This window comes from Artemia sp. Qi Xiang Cuo, chromosome 17, assembly GCF_049724085.1.
Source record: "Artemia sp. Qi Xiang Cuo chromosome 17, ASM4972408v1, whole genome shotgun sequence".
Taxonomy (NCBI): Eukaryota; Metazoa; Arthropoda; class Branchiopoda; order Anostraca; family Artemiidae; genus Artemia; species Artemia sp. Qi Xiang Cuo.
In genome coordinates this window covers 19,447,992-19,471,107 of record NC_142810.1, presented here as the reverse complement: position 1 = coordinate 19,471,107, position 23,116 = coordinate 19,447,992, and the positions used below count along the sequence as shown (strand labels likewise).

Genomic DNA, 23,116 nt, shown 5'->3' with positions numbered 1-23,116 from the left:
TTATTTTTTAAAACAATAAAAAACTTTAGCGTAAAGAGCGAGGCGTTGAGGAGGGGACAGCCCCTTTCATATACGGAATAATTTCTGTTCGTTTTAAGTTTTAATGTCGCTCCTTACTTTCAGTTTAAAAAACTTGTTTTTTTATTTATCCCATTAAAGGACGACCTTATTCTGCAATACGAATACGGAATTCGATTAGGGCTAATTTTCTTGTTGGGATACCTGTTTTACGTGAAGACTAAAAACTGGATAGAGGTTCGGAGACAAAGAAAACAAGGTTGGCGGTAAATGAAACACGGTTAGAGGTGAAGAAATGACTATAAAATATCCTCATTTACAAATACGATGAGATTGTATCAGGGGGATCCTGATCATGTTACGTTTCCCCCAGTAATCCCCAATATTTTTCATATAATTTATTCGTTTTCCACCTTTGTCCAAATATACCTTTTCTGGGAGAAGGGGCCAAGATTTGAAGAAATCTGTCCGACAGAAAAGTGCTATATTTATTCAGAATTAAATAAAGTTTTGTATTTCATAAGTATTTTGTTATCGCAGGGGATACTGTCCCTTTGCCCTTTCCCTAAATTGCCCTTGATCTTGTTACGTTGCGATACGGTAAGTGTCATAGGTGTTCAAGATTCAAATTGGGTAGAAGATTTCCAAGGGCAAGTGGTGTGATCATGGACGTACCTAGAAAGGACCTAGGGACTCGACCCCTGCCCTACCAAAAACCTGAATCTAACGAAATTTTTGGGCACTTCTGCTGAAATTTTTGGATTCAACTTTTTTTAATTAGTATTAACCTCTACTATTTTCTTATTGTCCCCAACCCACTGTTTTATTACCCTCTCCACACGGAAAATAAATTCTTGGGCAATTGATTGGGTCTGATATCTCAAAAGTAGTAAATTTTTGAAAAAAATGAAAGTTGACCATATAAATATTCCAAATATTCGAAAGAAGAAGGACATCCCACAAAAGAAGTCCAAATTTTCCCTGCATGACTTTCTTCTCTTTTTCTTTGCATAAATAGTTCGTTAATACAGCAGTATTTGCGGCAAATGCATGGTATAATAGAATCTTATTATACTATAAAAAGAAAAAACTGTAACCTACTTAGTTTGGCACAAGACGCTCAATTAGCAACACAATACTTATCTACTCGCTACCCTTTTGTTTTATAATGAAAAGGGGAGTGTTTCGCGTGGTATAACAGTTTAATAATACCCTTAAATATATTACCAATAAAAGCAAGATCGAGTTTTGCTAAATCGGCATCCTTTGTATGTACACGGATGTCAGATGTTTAACCGTGTTCTAATTACCAAGAATTTGCTTGGTCTTATCCATTAAGGTAAGACCACACTGATCAGTATTCACAAACTAAGCTTAGTATACAAATACATATGGATATACTGCCAAATGTACACCAGTTATGTATCCAAAACCAGGGAATGTATCCCAATTATTTCCTTTCTTTTCACAATATTTCATATTTTTTTCAGACCCCCCTCTATAAATGTATGGGTACATGCATGATTAAACAAACCTAAGGGGAATTTGCCTCTTGAAACTTAAAGAATTCCTCATAAATTAATTGTGGGTCTCATCTTTAGGCGAATATTCCCCCGCCCTAAGAAAACGTCTACGCTATGAACCTGTTCTTTTAAATCTCTGTTTTCATAATCTTCGTTTTTTCGTTTAATATATTATTTTTAATATCTTTTCTTTTTGTTCTTTTTGGATGTTTCTTTCTTTTCGCATCGGTTTCATCATAGTCCAGACGCCAAGTACATAAATCTTGACCCCCCCCCCCCTGTTGTAAAAGGTACAATTTGTTGGCAAACGGATTCTGATCATTTTGAACCTGCTGATCACGAATCTGTCAGGACCCGCGACCGCCAGCACTGGCATGACCCTCAAATTTCAAATGTTTAACTTTTGGTGATGAAACAGGAGTAAATTCTTAACTTTATGCTTTAACTGATGAAAAATTAACGAGGCTAATGTTTAATTAATTTTTTCTAAGCCAATATGGTAATCAGAATGCCAAAGTATGCCAGAATAGAAATAACTAGATGCAAATAGACTCATCTAGTCACTGATGATAGGTGAGATGATGATAAAATTTCATGACTGACTAAAGATGCTGATCGCAAATCTACCAGGGTCCTGGTAGATTTGTAGATCTCTGAGCTTACTTGGAACTCAACTTTTTACATGTGTAATTAAAAATTAACAAAAAAATGGTTGTGAAGTTTACCTTTATACCTATGACCTTTGTACCCTCTCAGGGTAATGACTGAGGCTAAACTAAAAAAACTTAGCTACTTCATGGCATAATGTTACTTTTTAAGATTATTTGCTGGTTAAAATAGGTTACTAAGAGGCAAATGTAAGAAATACACTTTTCAGTGACTGATTTCAAACTTTTCCACCATAAAGTAGCTAAAAATCTTAAGTTTGCCTCCTATTGTAGCAAAGTGGTGATTACAGGAGCCACCACTCCTTCAGACTCGCTAAAGGCTCAGCCAAAATCCAGTGAATTATGCACAAATGGCTTAAGAATATTGCCTTGTACAATGACAGACTACTGTAGAGGGGCACATTTTATGTGATATTTAAAGGAGTTTTCCAGTGGAGGCAAACAGTTCACGTCTTTCTTTTGGTGGAATAAATGCACTTGCAGATTGTTCAATGTCAGGGATTCACTGGCTTTTTTACCATACACCCAAGCACCACTTTTTGACATAGTTTAGTAATAATAAGATATTTTTATCAGGGGGTAGCTAATCTGAAGCTTCACCAAAAATCAGATTCAGGGATAGGCCCTGGAGTTGTGAGTGTTGTGGCCTAAACCAGTAAGGAACTATCTTTAAAAAGACAGCAGAATTTTGTTCAATAGGAATGAATATTGTAGTATTGGTTGAATAGTAGCAATTCAGTTTGAATTAGCCTACCCTCATGTTAAACTAGCCTAGGCTACACTCCTCTGTCTTTTCAAAGGTGTAAAAATACCACGTTCCTCACTAGCCTAGACCCCAAACCCCGAGTGAGCTGAAAGCTAAACTGAAACTAGGTTTTTCAAATTCCAGCATAAAAATTTTCCCATTCATGTACAATTGGAATAGCTAACTAGGAGATAAACTTATCTTTAGGATTAGAATTCAATTTGGAATCAATATAGGCCTAACATTAATTTCTGTCAGAAGTAGGCTATTTAACAAAGCTTTACTTTGGAAAATATCCAAAAAGTCTAAATTTAGATTTTTTTTTTGTTTTCTTCTGTAAATATGAGACTTTTCTTGCTGCAAGAATGCTGCCTAGCCCCAAAGTTATCGGCCATGTTTCGATTCTTATCATTCGAAAACTTCGAAAAAAACCCGCATATTTCTAAGCAAGTTTTTCTATCAATCTGTCCCTCTGGAAAGCTGGACCCAAGCAAATCAGAATCACTGATACTGATTCTATAAACCTATGCACTCAGAAAATTTGTACCTGACACAACATGTACTTTTGGAAACAAGCAAGATAGCTTCACTTGGCGCCCGGACTATTAATTACTTTCCTGTTGCTTTCGCTAGTTTTCATGACTTCCTTTTTTAACAGTTTTGTTTCATAATTGTGCCAACTCATGAGAAATAGGGCCAGGGAGTGCAGTTTTCAAAGCCTAGGGAGGGGTGGGGGCAATTATGCTGTTAAAGTTAAATTTTCAATGAAAAAAAAGGGTATTTTAACTGAAAATACAATAAAAGATATTTTTCAAAATCAAGGGGGACACATGTCCCTCCGCCCTCCCATTCCAATAAACGTCTCTGTTTTTTTAGGCTTTATTTGTTTTGGTCCCACTAAAGACAGCTAGGCCAACAGCCTAGGCCGTTTAATTTTTATTTTCCGCTTTTCTTCAATGGGTCTCTTCGTTTTCATTTCACTAAATTTATTTAAGAGAATAACGAATAATTGAAAGCATCTACACTCGGATTTAAAACAAGGAACATAGAAATTATTTCCACCGATAAATGAAAAGCAGATATTCTGATCCTGAACAACAGATTCAGTTGCAGTTTAGGTAAAAGGTTATAAGGTTTTGGATTAGTTAACTGTGTGAAAGATAATCAGAAATTAGCAATGGCAAATTTGAAAATTTTTGGAAAAGAGCACCTTGTCGTTGGTAGAGTCCGTCAAATGTCCCATTCACCTGTAGCAGGAATTAATGTCAAGTACAAAAATTACACTCGATTGGAAGACACATAAATGGTATTCAGTCTTTGATTTACACGCTACACAAAGTATGAATGCCACAATGACAGCGTTGAACAGATTCTTAAGCTATTCAGAAGGATGTCTAATGGCATTAGTCACCTGAAGGCAGACAACAAAAGGGCAAATTTGGTTTTCTGCAACCCCCACCTTAGCAGAGAATTTCTTAACGAACACACATTGTTTTGGTGTTCAACTCGCTAATTCTATTTTTCTACCTAAAACAGTCCGATATCAAAAGACATGCTTCAACTGAAAACAACTAATGAGTTAGGTCCGTTGTAGTGGATTTTACAAGCTGTTTTTTTTTCGGGACTCGATCTTGAAGCCCAGTCGTAGTCTTGAGAGGGCTAATTTGGCTGTGAGCCCTAATTTGGCTGTAAGCGCAGCGGTCAATTCGCGATAGATGAAGCAGTTTCTGGAGACAACAAGAAAAAAAAAATCATAAATCCACTAAGCTGCAAGGAACTGAATTGCTGTTAGAAGATAAATGTTTTTCATATGATTCTGATTGAAATGCCATCAGACTCTGCAAGGATGTGCAATGCAGAGTTTGCCCTGTTGCGCGAGGAAACAAACTGTAGAATGAAAACTAAAAATAATATTTAGTCAACTGAGCAGAAGATACATAGTTCACTATCTACAGTAAATAGAGATATGGCTACTAAGTATAGGAACGAAGAGCTGAGCACACATATCCCGAACAATATGAGCAATGTTACAAGAGACGGCGGAAGTGAATATAACAGTCCAAAGAGAAATGATGCTTGCCCGGTTCTACAGACTAGAATGTACAAGGTTCCCCCCCCCCCCAGGGAAGTGTAAGAATTGACGGTATTAAAGAAGCTAAGATGCCGTATTTTTAGTCAAGACGTAGGTTGAAAAATCTTCTGTTTCGGGACATCAGTAAATCAGTATTGCGATAGCCACAAGGAAAAGTGGCGGGTGTATAGAAGGGTATCAATGTTACTATATTACAATTAGACTGAGAATAAGCGTGTTCTAAGTCTTAAAAGCAAATTGGTTAACAAAGTGAGGCTTAGTATACATGTCTATCCTGAATCAGTTATTTCTTCTGTAGAAGATACCTGATCGGTATTAAAGGAATTTGTCTGATACACCTATTGCAGATGTTTTTTTCTTTTTAGGTGACTTTAATGTATATACAGGATAGAAAAGATAGATAGTAAACAATGTTTTTCAGAGATGTCTCCAAGTGCGACTGATTATTTCATACTAATGAGACTCCCCTACCTCTGTGCGCAGACTCTAAGGAAGGGTTGCCACCCAGTGAAAAAATCACTAGACTCTAGTGATTTTTTGGTTGATTTAGTTATTTTCTTCAATAATCTAGTGATTTATGTGCTGATTTGGTGTTTTTTTTTGTTAGGCAATATAGAAAATCACTAGAAATAGTGATAAATCACTAGGGGTGGCAACCTTGCTGTGAGGATATGAGGACACAGGGTTCAGATCACTTTCCTATAACAACGTGTTAAATATTCTTGCTCGTGTCGATATTCCCTCAAGAAAAAAAAAGCTCAAACAGATGATGTGAAAATAAATAGCCCCCTGAAAATAGACCAGAACAACGATAAAAAACGTAAGTTAAAGTTTTAATTTAAGTTGTAGAATGACCAATTCGAATCATATCCCACTGACATTAAATATAATTTAGAGAATGATTATAAGCCAAGGGATACACGTAAAGGTAAGCACAAGGAGGATTTTGTTTATGAGAGTGCGAATACTGTGTAGGAAGAGTGATAAAAACTTCAAGAGTATTGGGAATTGTTTGCCTCAGGAAAAGTACGAGGTGCGTTATAAAATATATTATGAAAAACGGAAGAAATATAGAAAACCCATTCAGATAGAAATAAATTTTATGTTAGAAAAAGGTCGTAAGGATCTAAGGATGTATTTAGTAAGGCAAGGCCGAGTGCTTAGAAAGCACTTGTGATAACGCTTGAGTGGATGAAACATTAAGGAAGAAATTTTCAAATCTGGATGAATTTCTGGATTTACCGATGAATGAGAAGGGTTCAAAGCTGATTAGGGAGGTAAATGACAGTAAAAATATGGAACAAAAGAAAGGTAGAAACGGCACCAGGGGTAAAAGGAAACCAGATGAAAGTATGGAAGAGAAATCAAGTAGGGATTATCAGAGGCAACGCTATAGCGTTGTATATAGCAAAGGCCATACGGCTCCAATGTTTTATTATTATCATTTATTTATTTTTTACCCCAGAGGCACTTCATATGGAAGGGGTCGTCGTAGAAACTTCAAAGGGAGCTCATTTGATTGGAAATTGAGAGTTCTAGTGGCCTTTTTAATAGTCGGAAGTGATTGGAGGGCAACTCGCCCTCCACGCCCATCATTCCCCCAAACACATCCAATCAAAATTTTGGGATAGCCATTTTGTTCACCGTAGTTGATTTCCAGATAGAAAATATAATTTTGAGGAGGAAACTCCCCCTCAACCCTCAGGGCAAGGGTTTTAAGTTATGCCCTGGGGGCATATAAGGTTTTTATAGAAGGCGTTGTCGTAGAAACTTCAAACTCATTCGATTGGAAATTCAAAGGGCTAGTGCCCTTTTTAATAGTTGAAAGTGATTGGAGGGCAACTAACCCCCTCCCCCACGCCCATCATTCCCCCAAACACATCCAATCAAATTTTGAGATAGCAACTTTGCTCAGCGTAGTTGATTTCCAGATACAAAATATGTTTTTGAGGAGGACACTCCCCCACAACCCTCAGGGCAAGAATTTCAAGTAATGCCCTGGGGACATATACGGTTTTTTATAAAAGGCGTTGTCGTAAAAACTTTAAAAAAGGCTCATTTGATTGAAAATTCAAAGGGCTAGTGCCCTTTTTAATAGTCGAAAGTGATTGGAGGACACCTAGCCCTCCCCCACACGCCCATCATTCCCCCAAACACTTCCAATCAAAACTTTGAGATAGCCATTTTGTTCAGAGTAGTTGATTTCCAGGTAGAAAATATGTTTTTGAGGAGGACACTCCACCACAAACCTCAGGGCAAGGGTTTTAAGTTATGCCCTGGGGGCATATAAGGTTTTTATAGAAGGGGTTGTCGTAGAAACTTCAAAAAAAGCTCATTCGATTGGAAATTAAAAGGGCTAGCTCCCTTTTAATAGTCGAAAGTGATTTGAGGACAAGTAACCCACCTCTCACGCCCACCTTTTCCCCAAACACATCCAATCAAAATTTTGAGACAGCCATTTTATTAAACATAGTTTTTAGTTCTGGAAATTAGGTCTTTGAGGATGACAACTCCCCCACAGCCCTCAGGGCAAGAGTTTAAGTTATGCCCTGGGGGCATATAAGGTTTTCTATAGACAACATTGTCGCAGAAGCTTCAAAAAGGGCTAATTCCATTGGAAATTTACATGGCTAGTTCCCTTTTTAATAGTCAAAAGTGATTCTAAGGCAACTGACATCCCTTCCACCCCCACCATTTCCCCAAACACATCCAATCAAAATTTTAATATAGCCATTTTGTTCAACGTAGTTGAAAGTTCGGGAAATTATATGTTTGAGCAGGACACTCCCCCCACAGTCCTCAGGGGCAAGGGTTATAAGTTATGCTGTGGGGGCATATATGGTTCTTATGGAAGGAATGCTCGTATAAACTTCAGAAAGGGCTAATTTGATTGGAAATTGAAAGTTGTAGTTCACTTTTTAAGCGTCAAAAGATATTGGAGGGTAACCAGCTTCCCATCCCCCCAAACCCTTCTTTCCCAAATGCATCCAATGAAAATTTTAAGATAGCTATAAAAATTTTAAGATAGCTATTTTGAAAGATCATATAACAAAAATTCCGATGTCGACAAAACCCACCAGGGCCCGAGGGCAGGCGTTGTAAGTTATGCCCTGGGGGCATATATGGGTCTTATGGAAGGAGTACTCGTATTAACATCAAAGAGGGATCATTTGATTGGAAATTGAAAGTGCGAATTCACTAATTAAGAGTCAAAAGAGATTGGAGGGCGCCTAGCCCCCCCCCCCGCCACGCCCTTTTTTCCTCAAATCCATCCAATAAGAACTTTGAGATAACTTTTTCCTGTACATATAACGAAAACTCAGGGGTCAACACAGTCCCCTAGGGCCAGAGGGCAGGTTTTGTAAGTTATGCCCTGGGGGAATATATGGTTCTTATTGAAGGGATGCTCGTACAAACTTCAGTGCTGGTTTAGAAGCATGGGAGTTGAAAGTTCTAGCAAAGTTTTTTAGCTTCAAAAGAGATTTGAGGGCCACTAGCCCCCCATGACCCCATTCTCACAAATACATATACTAAACATTTTGAAACGGGCATTAAGTTAAAACTTGCTCAAAAGTCAGATAAAAAAAACTAAACTCAGGTGTCGTCACAACCCCCCAGGGCCCGGGGGCAGGCATTGTAATTTATGCCCTGGGGCATATATTGTTCGTATGTAAGGGATGCTCGTATAAAGTTCAGAGAGGGCTCATTAGATTGGATATTGAAAGTTCGAGCTCACTTTTTAATAGTCAAAAGACATCCGTGGGCAGCTAGCCCCCCCCCCCCCCCTTCTTTTTCAAAACCCATCTGATGAAAATTTTGAGATAGACATCTTGTTAAAAATAGTTCAAAAGTCGGATAAGAAAAAATCTGGTGTCAATAGAACCCCTCAGGGCACAGGAGAAGGCGTTCTTAGTTATGCCCTAAGGGCATGTATGGTTCTTATGAAAGGGATGCTCGTATAAACTTCAGAGGGGGCTAATTTGATTGGAAATTTAAAGTTCAAGTTAAATTTTTAAGAGTAAAAAGATATCCAAGGGCAACTAGCCCCCCCCCAACACACACGCAACCTTTTTTCTCCCAATTAATCCAATAACGATTTTATAAGAGCTAATTAAATACAAATATTTCAAATGTCAGATACCCAAAATCTATGCATTAACACCACCCGCCAGGGCCCGGAAGCAGGCACTGTGAGTTTTGCTCCAGGGTAATTTATAGTTTTTACGCAAGAGCTGATCACATAAAATATGAAGAGAGCTATTTTGATTGGAAATTGACATTTCTTGTTCACTTTTTAAGAGTCAAAAGAGATCAGTGGGCAACTAGCCCCACCCCCCGCCTCCACGCCCTAAATGTATCAGATAAAAATTTAGAGATAGACATTTTGTTTGTAGTGAAACTATATTCGTCTTGAACAACTTTAGAAAGAACTAATAAATTAAACTGAATATTTAATGTATAATGATATTAATTGCTGAAACCTCATCAGTTCGAAATGTTATTATAATATTAATGTTTATTTTCAATATTAAGTACAAAAGAAAATATTTGTCATAAAATTGGTTTTCAGTAAAGCGCCAATGACGCAGTAGGTTTAAGACTTTTACATTTTTGTTTTAAACATTTGGAAAATATTTTTTGTTTTGTTTTAAACTTGATATTCATACTCAATCTAAGCATTACTCGCTTTAAGATCTATTTATTCATTTACATTATTACCTGTTGTATGTTTTTGCCATGAATGTTTATTTAATTTCTGATCGTTTTGGGTTTCATTTATTCTTTAATAGTAATTTCGGGTCGTTTTGAGTTTGAATTTTAAAAAGTATTTGTATCTGCTGAGCTTAAGTTTAAAATGGCCTTTACTTTTCTTTGAAACTTATTTTTCGGAAAGATTTTTTAATTAATATCGGTAAAAAGCAAATTATTTTCCGCATTTTTTAGCCTATCACATTGGCCTAAGAGACGGTCAACAACTATTTTAGTGGCTTCACACAAGGAAGAAGACAGGCTAGTACATAACAATTACACAACTAATAGTATGATGGATATTCCTGATAAGATTTTTGTAACATGTTATGTACCTAGATAGATAAATTACTAGCTTTGCAGGAGAATATGATAGATATTCAGACAGGTTTTTGAAACAGAGTGGTAAAATCAGCAGAATCAGCCCATTATGTTGATACAAAAAAAAAACGCTAAAGGACAATGGTGCAATTTCGTTAAAATCGTGTGGGGAGGGGGGAGGGAAGTTGGAGCCTAATTCTCCAAGTCAAGGGAAAATGACAGTGAAAATGGAAAAATAGGCCATGTAGTCCCATAAGGAAAAAAATATATAAAAGAAAACTGACCCGTTTCTCTGGATGCTTGAATTATGCAGGCTTATCTTAGTTTTGACAAGATTTTTGAAGAGATAAATTTCAGCTGGAAGGTAAACTATGGTCTGGGGCCAAACTGGGTTTTTGAAGGGGCAGTTGCCCCTGACCCCTAGCAAATTACACCCATGCCCATTAAAAGTCTGCTACAACGAGGATCGCTTTGGGGAATTGTAAAGATATTCGCAGCTATATTTAGTGTAGTTAGGACAGTAGCTGTAATTGGAGTAGGAAAATTATTTTTATATAAAATAAAATAATTATATAATTATATAATAAATAAAATAAAATATTTAAATAATTTAAAGTAATAAAAGAGCTAAGCAAGGTTCTTGTTTATCACCTAGACTATTTTCTATGTTTATTAACTATACAGTGGATTACTTTAAGAATACAGCAGCATCTGCTGTAGTGCTGTGGAATTTTCAGGTAAATTTTTATTTCCTCTCCTTTTTGCGGATAGCCTAACAAAGTATTGGTAGCCAAGAGCGTGAATAGGCTGTAAAGACTGTTAGATTTGACCCATGACTGTTTAGTTATGAAGGATATAATTAAATGATATGTCAGCAGGGTTGCCAACTTGCACACTTTTTGGGTGAAATACACTCTTTTTTACTTCAGATGGGAAGCGCGAGAGTGAAAATCACTTTTTTGTGTGCTAGTTTTTATTCCCTCTGAATGTCAGTAGTTGGTAACTTTGTCAGAAGTGTAATTAACCCAAGGAACGGGGTTGCCAACTTGAAAACTTTTCATTTGAAATGTACTCTTTTATACCTCAGAGGTGATGCGTAAGCTTTAGCAGCCATACACGTGCAAATTTTTTGACTTGCACTCTTTTTAAGCAAAAATCACTCTTTTTTGGCCTTGATTTGCACTCTTTTTGGACGTCAGTGGTTGACAACCCTGTATGTTAGTCACAGTAATGTTTTGTGATAAGATGGGACTCATTCAATTCAAAAGTGGGGTAAACATAGCAAGAAGAAGAGTAATGAAGTAAATTATAATATGAAACAAGTAAGTTATTTCACAAATAAGTTATTTGACATAAAATTGACCTTTTTTTCAATGTTGACCTCCCTCACAACGCTAACAAATTCCTGTGTTTGCTGCATTTATATATTTCCCTCTTTTTCAAATTAGAACTCAAAAGTGATTCCCTTTTGAGATTAATTCCGAATTGATATTAAAACAGAAGTCGCTCCCAAAGGAATAGGTAATACCCCCCCCTACATGATAACTATTTAAGGACAGGCACGGATATAAGAATTCATTTTGGGGAAAGGGAGCATGTTTTTTGGGTGAAAAATTGAAAACGATAAAACAGAAGAGATGAACGAAAAGCATAAAAAAAATACTGGGGTAGGCCTAATCTTAAAAACACTGTCATTGTATTTGTTTAGGGAGGGGTTATAGGCCTGAAAGTTCATTCCGTCATCAACACTGATCGCGTGATTGTTTGAGGATATTTACATCCCCCCCCCAAGAAATGACTATATATTCTAAATCTTGATATATGAACATAAATCAAACCGCTTTTTTTAGAATAATAGCCTTCCTTAGCCCCCCCCCTACCCTCTCAAAAATATCGCGTGCGTGGCTTCCCCCGCCCCTCCTCTAAAAAAGGTTAATATTTGACAGGGAATATCTATTACAGAAGCTATAATTGATACACAAAATCAAGCTCCAGATATTTTTCAAGTTTTTAATTCGTGCCAAATTATATTTTTGAAACTATCGCCGTTCAAGTTTGCCAAGACGACCTTAAGGTCCTGATCTTCTGACCCTTGGTTGCATTTTCACGAAAACGAGGACAGTGCTGATGGCGCTTTTTTCTTTCTGGGTCGTCAATAAATCTTAGAAGAAGCATGTGGATTGCATTTATTACGTAATATATGTTGGAACGGATTGCAGATTGCTGTGTGACTTTCAGTCTAAGAATAACCGAATTAAATCCGAACAAATAAGAATAAATATGCTCTAAACTTAAAACCAATTTTACACTCTACCACTGACAAGAAAGTCACATTTAGTTTAGTTTACTATTTAGTTTTAGTTTATTATTTAGTTTACTATTGACATTTAGTCTGGACTATTGTATTGACTATTGTCAATTAGTATTGAATATTGAAGTTTACTATTTTACTATGATATTTAGATTACTATTTTTATTTTACAAGTCCTTTATAATATTCATGCAAATTCCTACTTTTTCAAACATGTGAGCCTAGTGGGTCGAACATGCAGGCTCAGATCAAATGATTAATCCTGACATTGTTTATAATAGTGAAATAATGAAGGATTACAAAGCTTGATTTGCACTGCCTTGATTCAAGCACAGGCATCAACATGTTTTTGGGAGAGGGGGGGGGGGTAACTGTGAAATTGATGAAATAGGCATATATAAATTATAGTGAAATTCGCACTCTTTTTATTTTGTTTTTGGGGTTAGGTAACATTTGCATATTCTTTTAGCACAGAGAGAAGTAGTCAAATTCAAAGTTATGATGACCAGTCACTCCCAATTAAAAAAAGAACAAAAAAAAAAAACGTTTAAACGGTGTCCGAAATTTGCCTGTATTTTGTCAATGAAGGTACAAAACAAGGCTCATTTTAGTTTAGGTTCGTATTGCGGTAGAGAAATTTGTAAAAAAAAAAAAAAAAAAAAAAAAAAAAAAAAAAAAAAAAAACACGTGATAAAACACAAAAAATATAAAAATAAAATGTATAATCTTATGGTAAACTGAAAATAGTTCATATTTTTATTTTACTTCCATTTGTCTGGCAGATCCTTTTGCACGAAGTCTGGTCTGAATATTCATTTATATTAGATTAGCCCATTGAGAAACGATAAAGTTCAAAATCATGATTTCCAACAACCTCTGATATAAAGGAAGAAAATTTGGCGTTTACAGGGTGCCCAAAATTTGGCTAAATTGTATCGATGAAGGTATAAAACACTGTGGGGACTAGTTTATATCTGTGTTGCAATAGAACAAATTCTGAAACAGGATTTAAATAACAAGCAATGTACTTCATAAAAGCCAAATATCACAAGTTAGAATACAAAATAATTTACATTCATATATTACTTCTAAGTGTCTGGCGGATATTGTTTACACAAAATCCACAGCGAATCTGACATTCTTGAATAAGAAATAGCCACAAATACTATACTGTACGTGGTTTGTCCGGACCTAATAATCACTGTATGAACACCGACATAGTCTATACTGGACATTAAAAAGGCGTTATTCTTTAATTTTGAATTGAGTGCTCACGATTATATCACACACGAATTTCGAGCCATAAATTGTTCATTGTTCAAAAGGATATGAAAGTGTGATGAGTGCTTCAAGTGGTGCATTCTGAAATGTACTGCTTCGAGAGGGTGATGAAATTTGATATAATACTTCATCAAGATTTTTTTGTCGTTTTTACGTAATAAAGAAAAAAATGTTTGTTCATCCCTCGGACTGTGTCATTTTTTAATAAAAAAGTAATAAATCTACTTAAATTGCCAAGGACAGTGAAAATTAAATTTGATTGATTGAAATGGTTAAGTGGAAACTAAAACAAAATCTGGAATTTGGTTTTAACGAAAAAGATCTTCATTGCAGTCATGCAGGTTTTGGCAGTAGCCAGCGCCACATTAAAAAAAAAATCGATTAAAAATAAGAAAAAAAGAAGCTAAAAACATATGTCACTAAACAACTTAAGAACATTTGGTATTCCTTTTAAGGATTTATTTGTCTTTGGGAATGTGCAGATTATTGATATTTGAATTTTATGCACGAAAACTTAGGTTAAATTTCACAGATTTAAATTTCTACGTAAATTTTGCTTATGTGTTTTCACGGGTTAACAGAACAGCCAAGGCTGTATCCAGGGGGGTAGGGGGTTTGAACCCCCCCCCCCGCCGAAGTTTTTTTTAACTCGTAAAAATCTTAAAAAAATTATTACAACCAAAAAGATCAAAATTACTGCCTGGGTTTTGTTTAAACAAGACGGAATGTGTTTCTCTTCTCGTTCGCTTTCACCGCCCGTGTCAAGATTCCCATGCACTTCACGAGTCTTGACACTCTTCCCGAGTCAACCTAAGCCCTGTATAATGGGTAGGATTATGACAACTCCTATTCTTGCATACCGCTTTTGCTCACTCAAGGAGAGAAACCATCATCAGAACACATTTTTTATGGGTTAAAAAAAAGATTGTAAAACTTTCCTCTGAAAAATATACCCCCCTCCCTCCCTCCAAACAAAATCCTGGATACGACCTTGAGGGCAACACCGATGAAAATGTGATACTGCCCTAGAAAAACTTCTTAATTTTAAAAGAACGAAAATAAAAAGAACAGAAAATAGGTGTTTTTAGGTATAAATAGACCTAGTTTGGGTCCAGGGGGGAATTGCTTTTCTTGTGATATCTTCGCTAATTTAAAACTGCAAGTTGGTGAATATTAAAATAAACAAGCAAAAACGAATTCGGAATCGTAAATTCTTGAAAAGCACTTGAACACAAAAATGGTTAGCTTCACATCCAGGCTTCTATGCAGAGTAACTAGGTTAAGTAGGCAAAAATTTATATGTATTTAATTATTCCGGTATAATATCATTATATGAAAACTAGAAATTATAATTTATTTATTTCTAAAACAAAAAATATTTCCTTTTTGTTTTGTTTATATATGAAATTTTTTGTAATTTTCACGGTGGCCGTTCGAAACCCACCCAGGGGGGGGGGGGAGGACAATGAACTTAATGACCATTAATAAAATTTAAAAACAACTTTTAAATTTCTTCTATCTATTTTTATTGTTGATTTGAGAGTTTGTTAATATAATATAAATGGGATATAGGTTTGAGACTTAAAAGAAGAACTTTTAAATGATTTGATATGTTGAAGTGAGCGAGGCATACTTAATGGAAGTTCAATAGTGACTGCATAAAACATATTAGGAACTCAATTAACTCTTAGTGATCGCGCTCATTTGCTACTTATTCACATGATCAAGCATGCCAGCAGAGTTACCAATTGGAAAAGACAATAGCCCCCCCTACTATATTTTGAAAATATTTTTTTGGTATTTAATTTACGAAACCTAAAAATGCCCTCTTAAGTTTTGGAAATAAACCGTTTTTTTAGCTTCATTAAAAAAAACATTGACAAAAACCCTTGCCACCCCCCTCTATATTTTCGTTAATTGACGCCATTGCACCTTAGTGACAAAAACAGAGATGTATGTGTAGGTCCCTGGGTCTTTAGTGATTGGGCTCATTTTCTATCGATCCACCTAAGCAAGCGTGTCAGCAGGGGCGACAATTGAGGAACGAAATAGCCCCCCCACCCTAAATTGTTACGATACCTTTTAGAGAATTTGGTACTCCTGTACTAACAGACTCTTTTATATACTGTAATGGAATCCAGTCACGAAAAACTCGTTTTTGTTGGGTTAATTCAAGACACCGCTATAGAGCAACGCAATGTATAGCGTGGTTTTCACTGCGTATACGATATTTAAACTGTTGTTTTTTTGGGGTTTAGGGGGGGGAGGTGCCTAGGTTAGGTTAGGTAATAATATAATATATGCTAGTGTATAGGTGTATAATATATACACCTTTTTCGTAACTTCATTACCCCCCCCCCCTTCTCTATAGTTTCGCTAATTGACGCCATTGTGCTTTAGTGACAAAAACAGAGATGCATGTACTCAAATCCTTTTATGTCACTAGACTAATGAGCAAGAAATTTGAACAGCATTTTGAAATGAATTCCCTCTACAGTGTTGCCACTAGTCATTAATCATTCATACAAATCCAACCGCCTTAAAAGGAATCAATTTAATAAAATGCCTTGAATTGTACTGCCAGTAATTCTAAAATGTTTTATATTAATTCACGAAGCATATTAAATCACAACAACTAAAAAAACTGGGGTATTTAACTTCAAAATTGTAGTCACGCGAGAATGTGGCTGAAATGATGTAACATTTTTTATTGCATTTTTATAAGCAACAGTACTTTCTAGGCTGTAAACAAACTTTCTGAAGTTCCAAAACTCAAAATACGGAGCTTTTTTCTACTCGTTTCTTCAGCTTATCAACACCAGACATTTAAGGAAATACGACTCAAATTTCCCAAAAAAGGTTTAAATTTTAGGTGCATTACGCGGCCGAATTTTTAGGCATATGAAGATTATAGAGATGGGAGCCATCTGCCAGTTTCGGTTTTTAAATATCCCAAGATTCAAAAAAAAAAAATCAAGGATTCAAAAAAAAATTCCGAAATATTAAATGATAATAGTATATGTATGTTTTTTTTAGGTATATATATATATATATATATATATATATATATATATATATATATATATATATATATATATATATATATATATATATATATATATATATATATATATATATATATATATATATATATATATGGGGCTTGAGCCAATTTAAAAAAAAAAAAAAAAAAAAAAAAAAAAAAACCCTCAGTATGCTACACCTACAGTTTTGATTTTGGGCTTGACCTTATGTCTTCCAACATCAAAGCAGACTTTCTAGTCGATTTTTTGCAACCCCATTCTCCAGGATCAGGCTGAAAGATTCTCTTCCGGAAAAATTGAAAAACTGCTGCCAATTTTTTTTTTTGTTTGTATTTTGACTTTAAGCCTGGACATCTAAGCATCAACAGACGCCTGCAGGTCCGACACTCACAGCTGTACCATTAAGTTTAATGTAACTCAGGAACTTCGACCGGCAATCACTCATAACTTCCTTTTTCTTTGCCGTTTCGATTTTCGGACGGCTAATCTACCGCCACCAAAGCATCGAATTTATATCTGTTGTGCAGCAACTGTTTGCGTCCGCAACTAATTCTATTACTTCTTCAATGAAAAGCTGATTTAGGAAAACCGAATTACGGAAGAGACGATTCTTTTATTGGCTAATTACCCCCCTAGTATCCGTGAAAAAGTGAGGGTGTCTCAATAAGAATCAGCAGATGAGATTTAATAATTGTAATTAGGGACTGGGGAGCAGACCACACTTGAATTATATTACCCCCCATGGTCAAAGAAACACGGAGCACAATGAGAATTTATTGGATTGTGACCAGATAAAATGTATAGGGGCACAAGAATAATCACTTTCCGTTTGTTTACTTGGGTTGATTAGTTAAAGTACGAAACGTTCGATGGCAAAAAGCGTTTAGTATTTTTACAAACAGATAGTAAAAGCGGACTTTGGATTATACTAATTATGATAGCAAAATAACTAAATTTTATTCCATTTACTAAAATGTTCATAATTTTTTGCGTAACCAATGCTACTATTACTACTATTAAAACCTCAATGCATTGCCAAGACGCATGATGCCAACACAGCAGAGTACGCTTCTCCTCTTCCCCAATCCATCCACGACTTCCCACTTTACACCCTGCCATTAAGTTCCAGTTTCTATATCCTCTCTTATGACCTCTTCCCACCATATTCAGGGACAACCATCTTTTCGTTTGGCACCAAATAGATGAATCTGGTGAAGCACGAAAAGCACAATCTTTGGTAAAAATTTTGCCCCTCACATTAAGTTCGATTTCCTTCAAACCCTCTCTTTTGACACCTTCCTACCCCATTCAGGGTCAAATTACTTTTTTTTTTTGGCCCCAGGTGGATAACCAAAAATGCAAATTCGTTAAAAATTTTAGTTTCTTTTGCTATTAAATTTTTAAGTTAATTTTAATATTTCTTAATTTAAAATTTAAATAGATATCTTTTAATTTTAATATAAATTAAAAAAATACTGTAACGTAATATTTTTCTAATTTTGCTATTCACAAAATATGTGCTGTAAATTCAAGAATTTTACTGAATCTCACGTTTTCATAGATTAATTTGAAAATTTCAAGGAAAACCGAGTAATTTTTTTAATTTTGAAGTTTTTTTAAATATAATTTAAATTTGTTTTGTTAAGGGTGTAATAATATTAGATGATAGTTGTAAATGTTTGAAAGATGTTCAGTATGGTAACACTAATTTCGCGGAGGGAAGAGGTTTAGGTCTCCTAGAAAAGGTTTTTTAAGAATTTCATCTCAGCAAAGAACAAAAAGAAATAATAGAAAACTGATCGGACTAATGAATCCAGTATGCTTAGTAGTGGCATCTAAATTTTAGTTTCAGAAACGCGTAAAATAACTCCTTTTGAATTACCTCACCCGAACTGCCCAAATTGGTTCGAAGACGCACTCTTTTTGCCAGGGAGAAACGTAAAGGCATTCACCATAAATGTAATAAATTAGTAGATACTATGGCGTCAGATGGATAAAGGGGGTTGACTCCCCCCCCCCCCTCTAAGATTTTTTTACACCTCCCCCTTGACTTTGAAAATTACTTTTTCAAGGGAAGTTTCATTCAAAAATGCCTGTCTTGGTATTTTCATTGTCAGAAGTGAACAAAATGACAAGTTTGGCCCCCTGGATTTCGAAAAATGTATTTTGCCCCCCTCCCCCTAAATTTTGGCAACTCGACACCATTGAGTAAAACAGTTGATTTTTCAATGCAAGAAACAAGATGTTTGTTTTGGAATTTTTGATTCTCTTTATCGACTTCATTTCCACGGATTCTTACAAATAAAAAAAAAAAAAAAAAAAAAAAAAAAAAATCTCACGTTAGTATCCAGTGGCCCGTATTTCCTAAAAAAAGTTGATTTTTTTTATTTTACTTTTCGTTGTTTTAAAGATTATTCAGAGATACATGCAGACAGCCAAGCGAATGCTTTCTATATTTTTACATTTTTCGCAGATATTTTAAAGTTCCATCTTGTTACGCCTTGTAAAGAGCTTATCTTTTTTATGTGTATTCCACGAGCAATTTGATCACGGATGTAATACTTTTTTTTTTTAGCTTAATTGAGTAACAGACATATGATTAGATTCCCATACCCTTTGAAAATGATGTTTAACAAAAGATGATTTTGAATAGCAAAGTCTTTTTAAAGGGTTTCCTTTGTCGAATTTGATTGTTCTGAGGAAAAAAGTAGCACGCTATATAACGTGCAAGGATCTTTATTTTATTACCAGGTCAGATTTTGACCAGATGTCGGAGTAAGTCACGCAAAAAAGTATCTGAGTTTTCTTTTATATGGAGGACTGCTGGATGGAATCGAAATGCTGTCATATTGAGAAAAAGAATTGAAAAGTATTGGCCAGGGTTAATTTCATATCTCATTGTTTATTTCAGTTATGCTTTTTTCTTAGTCCGAAATTCGTAATACAAACTTGTGTTACAAATATGAAAATACTAAGATCTTTCAGGAGTTTTGTCAACCGCATTGTGTTTTCTGAATAGTACTAAAACCTACCCCTACCTTTGTGTCTTCTAAAAGTATTCCCCATCGAATGAGAACATCATAAGTATGTAAATTCACGTGAGTCGCATGCTGATTTTCAGGAAATCCAACGAGGAACGAGCATCGAGAGCAGCGAAACAAGATGCTTGTTATAATCATAAAAGTGAAAATGCGCCTAAATCACCATTTTTCACTCAAAATGAGCCAGAGGCACAATTAAAAAAAATCGATTTGAAAAATGCACAGATTTGAACAATTCAATGCGCAATTACCTACAAAACATTCACATGCCGCAAATGTGCCCCATTTTATAATACTTGTCCAGAGCATCCCAAGCTAACAATACGGAGCTTTTATTGTTTAAGTACAGAAGGAAAATTTGTGTTGGAAATATTTTGGTGTGTTGAAATGAACAAGAGATGGCCAAACAGAGATGCAGGAAAGAGAGGGAAAAGAGAAATGGGCAAACAGAGAAACAGGAAGGAGAGTGAAATGAGAAATAGATCAGTAACATCTTTTAATATTTTTGTGTTTATTTTATGATAGTTAGGGATATGGTAGGTTTATCTCTACAAAAAAGAAGGAAACTACTAAAATAGACAAAAGACAACAAAATCGAAGTTATCTTTCTATAGATACTAACTCTTAGAATCTAAAATTATGTCCAGTCTTTCTATCCGCAGCACTCGCACCCAAATTCGTAATATAGAAATATTCCCTTTTGAAAAATGAAAATCAGAAATTATCCAAAGGATTGTAGAAGTCCTACTTACATTTGCTCATGTTTCAACCAGTGAGGCCTCATTTCATTTATAAGTTCACTGAAGACAATTCTACCCTTATCATAGTAAGGCTATTCGTTATCACATTGATGCATATAGTGAGGGACGTAAGTACTGGAGGATCAGAGCCTGCCCCCTCCCCTCTTTAATCCTAAGTTTGTTTGAATTTTCGGGCCCTTTTTATTCATATTCTCAAAAAAAATTATCGGTCCCCTAGAAAAATTTTATTATCAGGTCCCATAAAAAAAAATCATGTGTACGTACCTGCATGTAATTCTTAGAATTTTGGATGCTCGAAAATAACGAAGATATTAAGATATTTGAAAAAAAAAATATCTCTCCACGGGCAGCACCATCTTAAAAGTGACGAAATTCGCCGTTTAAATACATGATAAAATCGAAGCAGCAAAACGTGCATGATTTCAAACCATAAATAGTTTCAGAGGATAAAATATAACATAAAGAACTTGATTAACAAACTAAAACTATTATGTTAAGTTTTTAATATTTTCTTTTTCATTCCCACTCCAATAATTCCAATCCGCATGGACACACACATATAGTACATAGTACATAATACGATATTAGAAGTTAAAGAACCGCTAGGGAAACAACAAGAAAAATGTTCGTGTGATAATTTCGAAGGAATCTTTAAGCAAAAACCTCAATTATATATCGAAAAACAACTTTTATCAGGAGCACCACACCAATTCATGAAAATGTAAGGTGGGGAGGGAGGGGGGAGCAAATGTATTTTTCAAAATCTATGGGAGGGCAAATATGTTTTTTTTAAATGTAGGGAGACCCTTTTTTTCAATGAGGAATACCAATAAAAGGTATTCTTCAATAAAATACCAAGAGAATTGTTTTTCAATATATTCTGTGTGGGGCTTAAAAATGTCTCCCCTGTCTCCGTACATGCCTTTCATTGGCACGCCTGACTATCACGTCTTATAGTTTCCCATGATACGGAGACCCAAAATGCCTTCAGCAAGGCTTTAAGCGAAGGAAAAGAGAGATTACAGTCCTATTCTTCCGCCTAAAACAGTTTGCTTTGGTTTCATGGGTTATTTTTATGACGTATTTTCGTTAGCCAATTACATTATTCCTCAAGTGGATATCAGAGAGAAAAGCAAAATAACTCTGCCTTTCTACCCGTTGTTGCTATGCAAAATTTTTATCCAGTAAAAGAAGAATAATTTTTTGAGTCGCAAGATTTTCTACAGGTAAACTCTCCGTTTGTTAGTTTTTCAGTTGCTTAAAACTATGGCAAAAGGCGAGGGACTTATCAAACATTCAACAATGTAAGTCATATATTTTTTTTAATCCTCAAACAATATACGTACGCAAAAAATTTAATTTCTTTCGGGTTGTGTTTCCCATGCTTTTATCTTACAAAAAAAGGAGGTTAGTATTTCAGATTTTCGCTCTTCCCTGTGGTCTCTCATTTCATTTGCAAATTTAAGGTCTCAATAATGTATATGTTTTCCGACATGTTCTTTTTTCCGTCGTAAAAGGACAGAAGACGACCACACACAGGGACATCTTTTTTGAATTACTTAGCATTTTGACCAACTGCTTCCCTGCTTCGGCTTTTTTTTATTGTTAGGCACTGCCAGAATTACTGGATGAAAAAGTGACACCAGAGAAACACCACAATGAGAGGTAATTTAGGTAATATTATTATAGACTGACTCACAAAAATAAGCCAAGGCTCAGGTCACAAAGGCTCACTGCATACCTTCCCGTACCGTCATTGCTTGCATACTCAAAAAATTGAGTTATTAACTAACAGCAGATCTTGTATATTTATTCTTTTGTTCGGACGAAAAATACTCCTTTTCACCCCAACCAAAAAATTTGGAGTACCTTTACCCTACTCCTAAAAAACGTTTCTTGAGTGTTTTCACTGATTTCATAGCCTTAACACAAAACAGTGCAGATTTGCCTAAACTACGCAAAATATTCGCCAAATAACGAAACCCACTGAACATACAACGGAAAATACTTGCTTGGCTCCATGCTTCATATACCCATTTTGTAACGTCACGCCATTGATTTAAGAGCAAAAGATAGAGATTGACAAGGAGTTGCAAACACTTACCAATTATATAGGTAGTGCGGCATTGGTGATTCAAAAGTGTTCCACACTACTATATTCTAGTAACGTCTAAGGCATGGTTGCCAGGTTGTTTTGTATTAACCAATCCCAGCCAGGCATCAGAACCAAACCAAATTCAGGGTGTAAAACAAAAAACAGGTTATCAGAGGAATTTTTTCAACAAGGGTGATTTAACACTCATGATGTGCTTTTGATGCAAATACGCTGCCATTTTTAATTTTTTGTTTGTTTGTAAAATTTGTTTATTCTGTTGATAGGGGACAAACTCCCCTGGACAAGCTCTCCGCCTGTCTCTCTTGTGCGAAGGCCTAGTTGACTGATATACGCTGACCGTAATGTGCTGACCGTAATGTGCACTATATGGCACAATAAGGATAATCAAGAAATACAAAAGCAGTATTCAGAAACAAAAGAAAGCAGTTTTATCAGAGACAACGCAG

At 35.4% G+C, this 23,116-nt stretch overlaps 1 protein-coding gene across 2 annotated transcripts in view; it reads right to left on the bottom strand.

Annotated features, from left to right (window-relative positions):
• The window catches only part of LOC148941988 (steroid receptor seven-up, isoforms B/C-like), a 67,264-nt gene that overhangs the window by 10,943 nt on the left and 33,205 nt on the right, over positions 1-23,116 (bottom strand). The window lies entirely within an intron of this gene.